At 45.7% G+C, this 6,000-nt stretch overlaps 1 long non-coding RNA gene across 1 annotated transcript in view; it reads left to right on the forward strand.

Moving 5' to 3' along the window:
- The window catches only part of LOC134356546 (uncharacterized), a 46,741-nt gene extending 41,340 nt beyond the window's left edge, over positions 1-5,401 (forward strand). Inside the window, exon 3 of the long non-coding RNA XR_010020386.1 lies at positions 4,729-5,401. This is a non-coding gene — a long non-coding RNA (uncharacterized LOC134356546). The remainder of the gene's footprint in view (positions 1-4,728) is intronic.
- The last annotated feature ends 599 nt before the right edge of the window (positions 5,402-6,000 follow it).

The following is a 6,000-nucleotide window of genomic DNA, read 5'->3' on the forward strand; positions in this document are numbered from 1 at the left end:
CGTGTTGTGTCCTTGAGCAAGGCACTTAATCACACATTGCTTTGCGACGACACTGGTGCCAAGCGGTATGGGTCCTACTGGAAAGCGGCCAGTGAGTGAGTGGGCCAGTGAAGGAGTGGAGCTTTGAGGCTTTGACTTGAGAGGCTTCAACAAGAAGAGGCAGAGGACGAGCTTGCTCGCAGATAGTCTTTACAAACTCTCCTGAGATGATGATGTGCCTCTGATGCGAGATGTGGCAGTCTTGGGGGAACGCCCCTCTCCCGCAGAGTCACATCTGCCAGAAGTGCATACGGCTGGGCGATCTGGAAGACCGTGTAAGGAATCTGGAGCAGCAGCTGGATGACCTTCGACTCATAAGGGAGAATGAGGCAGTCATAGATGAGAGCTACAGGGAGGTAGTCACACCTAGGCTGTCAGAAGCAGGTCGTTGGGTGACAGTCAGAGGGGGGAAAGCGAAGGTGAGCATACAGGTAGTGCAGAGCACCCCTGTAGCCATTCCTCTGAATAATAAGTTTACCGTCCTGGATACTGTTGGCGGGGATGACCAACCAGGTGTGAGCCATGGTGGCAGGTCCTCCGGCACTGAGTCTGACCCTGTGGTGCAGAAGGGTGGGACAGAGAAGAGGAGAGCTGTCGTCATTGGAGACTCTATACTCAGGGGAGCAGACAGGAGATTTTGTGGATGTGAGAAGGACACCCACATGGTTTGTTGCCTCCCGGGTGCCAGGGTCCGGGATGTCTCTGACCGGGTGCATGACATCCTGGTACGAGAGGGAAAGCAACCAGAAGTCGTGATACATGTTGGAACCAATGACATAGGCAGGAAGAGGGATGAGGTCCCGAAGTGTGAGTTTCAGGAACTAGGCAGAAGGCTGAAGAACAGGACCTCAAGGGTGGCGTTCTCAGGATTGCTGCCAGTGCTACGTGACAGTGATGGTAAGAATTGGAGGAGATGGCAGTTGAATGTGTGGCTGAGGAGTTGGTGCAGGGAGCAGGGTTTTGGATTTTTAGATCATTAGGATCTTTTCTGGGGAAGGTGGGACCTGTACAGATTGGATGGGTTGCACCTGAACTCGAGGGGGAGCAATATCCTTGCAGGTAGGTTTGCTAGCATGGTTCGGGAGGGTTTAAACTAATTTGCAAGGGGGATGGGACCCTGAGCAATAGAGCAGTGAAAGAAGTGCATGGAGTAAAGCCAGATCTAACATATAGAGAGGCTTTGAGGAAAGAGAAGCAGAATAAACGGTGTAAAGGTAGTAAGGTAGAAGGGCTGAAGTGTGTGTACCTCAATGCAAGAAGCATCAGGAACAAAGGTGGTGAATTGAGAGCTTGGATACATACATGGAATTATGATGTAGTGGCCATTATAGAGACTTGGCTGGCACCAGGGCAGGAATGGATTCTTAATATTCCTGGATTTCAGTGCTTTAAAAGGGATAGAGAGGGCGGGAAAAGGAGAGGAGGGGTGGCATTACTGGTCAGGGATACTATTACAGCTACAGAAAGGGTGGGTAATGTAGCAGGATCCTCTTTTGAGTCAGTATGGATGGAAGTCAGGAACAGGAAGGGAGCAGTTACTCTATTGGGAGTATTCTATAGGCCCCCTGGTAGCAGCAGAGATACAGAGGAGCAGATTGGGAGGCAGATTTTGGAAAGGCGCAAAAATAACAGGGGTTGTTATCATGGGTGACTTTAACTTCCCTAATATTGTTTGGCACCTGATTAGTTCCAAGGGTTTAGATGGGGCAGAGTTTGTTAAGTGTGTCCAGGATGGATTCCTGTCACAGTATGTGGACAGGCCGACTAGGGGGAATGCCATACTAGATCTAGTAATAGGTAATGAACCGGATCAGGTCACAGATCTCTCAGTGGTGAGCATATGGGGGACAGTGACCACTGCTCCCTGGCCTTTAGCATTATCATGGAAAAGGATACAATCAGAGAGGACAGGAAAATTTTTAATTGGGGAAGGGCAAATTATGAGGCTATAAGGCTAGAACTTGCGGGTGTGAATTGGGATGATGTTTTTGCAGGGAAATGTACAATGGACACGTGGCCGATGGTTAGAGATCTCTTGCAGGATGTTAGGGATAAATTTGTCCCGGTGAGGAAGATAAAGAATGGTAGGGTGAAGGAACCATGGGTGACAAGTAAGGTGGAAAATCTAGTCAGGTGGAAGAAGGCAGCATACATGAGGTTTAGGAAGTAGGGATCAGGTGGGTCTATTGAGGAATATAGGAAAGCAAGAAAGGAGCTTAAGAAGGGGCTGAGAAGAGCAAGAAGGGGGCAGGAGAAGCCCTTGGTGAGTAGGGTAAAGGAAAACCCCAAGGCATTCTTCAATTATGTGAAGAAAAAAAGGATGACAGGAGTGAAGGTAGGACCGATTAGAGATAAAGGTGGGAAGATGTGCTTGGAGGCTGTGGAAGTGAGCGAGGTCCTCAATGAATACTTCTCTTCGGTATTCACCAATGAGAGGGAACTTGATGATGGTGAGGACAATATGAGTGAGGATGATGTTCTGGAGCATGTTGATATTAAGGGAGAGGAGGTGCTGGAGTTATTAAAATACGTTAGGATGGATAAGTCCCCAGGACCTGACAGAATATTCCCCAGGCTACTCCACGAGGCAAGGGAAGAGATTGCTGAGCCTCTGGCTAGGATCTTTATGTCCTTGTTGTCCACGGGAATGGTACCGGAGGATTGGAGGGAGGCGAATGTTGTCCCCTTGTTCAAAAAAGGTAGTAGCAATAGTCCTGGTAATTATAGACCAGTGAGCCTTACGTCTGTGGTGGGAAAGCTGTTGGAAAAGATTCTTAGAGATAGGATCTCTGGGCATTTAGAGAATCATGGTCTGATCAGGTACAGTCAGCATGGCTTTGTGAAGGGCAGATCGTGTCTGACAAGTCTGATAGAGTTCTTTGAGGAGGTAACCAGGCATATAGATGAAGGTAGTGCAGTGGATGTGATCTATATGGATTTTAGTAAGGCATTTGACAAGGTTCCACATGGTAGACTTATTCAGAAAGTCAGAGGGCATGGGATCCAGGGAAGTTTGACCAGGTGGAATCAGAATTGGCTTGCCTGCAGAAGGCAGAGGGTCATGGTGGAGGGAGTACATTCAGATTGGAGGATTGTGACAAGTGGTGTCCCACAAGGATCTGTTCTGGGACCTCTACTTTTCGTGACTTTTATTAATGACCTGGATGTAGGGGTAGAAGGGTGGGTTGGCAAGTTTGCAGATGACACAAAGGTTGGTGGTGTTGTAGATAGTGTAGAGGATTGTCAAAGATTGCAGAGAGACATTGATAGGGTGCAGAAGTGGGCTGAGAAGTGGCAGATGGAGTTCAACCCGGAGAAGTGTGAGGTGGTACACTTTGGAAGGACAAACTTCAAGGCAGAGTACAAAGTAAATGGCAGGATACTTGGTAGTGTGGAGGAGCAGAGGGATCTGGGGGTACATGTCCACAGATCCCTGAAAGTTGCCTCATAGGTGGATAGGGTAGTTAAGAAAGCTTACGTGGTGTAGGCTTTCATAAGTCGAGGGATAGAGTTTAAGAGTCGCGATGTAATGACGCAGCTCTATAAACCTCTGGTTAGGCCACACTTGGAGTACTGTGTCCAGTTCTGGTCGCCTCACTATAGGAAGGATGTGAAAGCATTGGAAAGGGTACAGAGGAGATTTACCAGGATGCTGCCTGGTTTAGAGAGTATGCATTATAATCAGAGATTAAGGGAGCTAGGGCTTTACTCTTTGGAGAGAAGGAGGATGAGAGGAGACATGATAGAGGTGTACAAGATAATATGAGGAATAGATAGAGTCGATAGCCAGCGCCTCTTCCCCAGGGCACCACTGCTCAATACAAGAGGACATGGCTTTAAGGTAAGGGGTGGGAAGTTCAAGGGGGATATTAGAGGAAGGTTTTTTACTCAGAGAGTGGTTGGTGCGTGGAATGCACTGCCTGAGTCAGTGGTGGAGGCAGATACACTAGTGAAGTTTAAGAGACTACTAGATAGGTATATGGAGGAATTTAAGGTGGGGGCTTATATGGGAGGCAGGGTTTGAGGGTCGGCACAACACTGTGGGCGGAAGGGCCTGTACTGTGCTGTACTATTCTATGTTCTATGTTCTAATGCCCTTCCCTTGGACAACATTGGTGTCTTGGAGAGGGGAGACTTGCAGCATGGGCAACTGCTGGTCTTCCATACAACCTTGCCCAGGCCTGCGACCTGGAGAGCGAAGACTTTCCAGGCACAGATCCATGGTCTCACAAGACTAACGGATGCCATTGACTCTGTTATGGTTATTATTCTGTAGATTTATTGAGTATTCCCGGAGCAAAATGAATCTCAGGGTAGTATATGGTGACACATATTTACTTAGATAATAAATTTACTTTGACTTTGAATTTTTTCAAACTAAACCACTTTGCCATCACATCACTGAATGGGGATATCCAGGGATATAACTGTTCCTTCACCGTAGTGGAGTCAAAATCCTGGAACTAATAATGTTGTACATATACTCACTCCTCAAGGACTGCACTAGTTCAAGAAGGTAACTCACCACCATCTTCTCAAGGGCAATTAGGGATCTGGAATTAAATGCTGGCTCAGCCTGCATAACCCATATCCCTGGAATGGATAAGAAAAGAAATTGTAAGAAACATCTTACTTTACTGATAAAACTGTGCCGGAAACAGGTAGGAACTATCTGCATTTTCTTTACAGAGTGCTGCATGAAGCATTCAAAGTGTTAACATGGATGACCGAACAATCCTCTTCCTCTCTGGTCAGTTGACTGTCTGGTGGTTGCAGTCAAGAGAATAACTGGAGGAGAAAAAGCACAGTGGAAATTTCACAGAAGAGAAAATCTGCTCAGGATTGCGTGAAAGAAAATAACAATTGCCCAAAACAATTGAGGGAAATACTGAATTAGTCATTAAACACTGCAGAGCTTTTATTTTTGTGGTTTCTGAAAAAAAACATCTGTTGGATTTTGGATCCTTATGTACTTCATCTTAAAAGCATCAGCATTAAAATTAAGCATTAAATAATCCAGTCTTCTAATGAGAACCTGTTCAGTCGAGGGCCACTGTCAGTCAAAAGGATGGATCTCTTCCTAAGCTGTTTCGGTAAAGATCTGCAGTAAGAACTTTACCACACGCAAGGAAGCTGTACAGGAAGTACATGCGGCATGTTTTAGAAAATGATTTACAATGTATTGCACGCAGAGTGGGTAATAAAAAACTATCCAATATCCTTGATGCAAGTTCTCAGACAGGTTGTAATCCACTGTCACTGTCCTGCTTGTACCCTACAAAAGAAAGAGAAAAATCCAGGCAAAACTACAAAGCCCAAAGTGAAAATTGGGCAATCTAAAACCCAAACCCCATCCCCTTCCCATTCTCTCACAACACAGCCTGGAAGAATTTTCATCATATGTCATTATTTGCGGTAATATGGATTAAAATGGAATGAATTTTTAAGCATTTCTTGACATTTTAATGAATCATCAGTATTGAACAACCATAAACTAAGAGGCAGAAGCCATCGTCATCATTATATGCATAATTGTATGACATAGACGATCATGGTCTTATGACCATGATTGGTCTTGCAAATTTTTCTACTGAAATGGTTTGCAGTTGCCTTCTTCTGGGCAGTGTCCTTCCAAGGATGGTTGACCCCAGCCATTATTAATACACTTCAGAGACTGTCTGCCTGGTGTCAGTGGCTGCATAACCAGGACTTGTGATGTGCACCAGTTGCTCATACGACTGTCACTAGAAGAGAAGATTTCATACCTGATTACCCCTGGGCAGTGTTAGAATGTGGGGTCACACCCAGCCCACTTCCTTGCCAACAATACATTAGATCCTCACGTTACTGGAAGGTTGCATTCATATCCCGGTTTTCCATATCATCAAGTGACATTTTCAAGGACATGCGTCAAGAAACATAAGCTGAAAAAAATTGTGTTTAGTTATTTAATTGTTTCAT

The sequence above is a fragment of the Mobula hypostoma genome, chromosome 14, assembly GCF_963921235.1.
Source record: "Mobula hypostoma chromosome 14, sMobHyp1.1, whole genome shotgun sequence".
Taxonomy (NCBI): Eukaryota; Metazoa; Chordata; class Chondrichthyes; order Myliobatiformes; family Myliobatidae; genus Mobula; species Mobula hypostoma.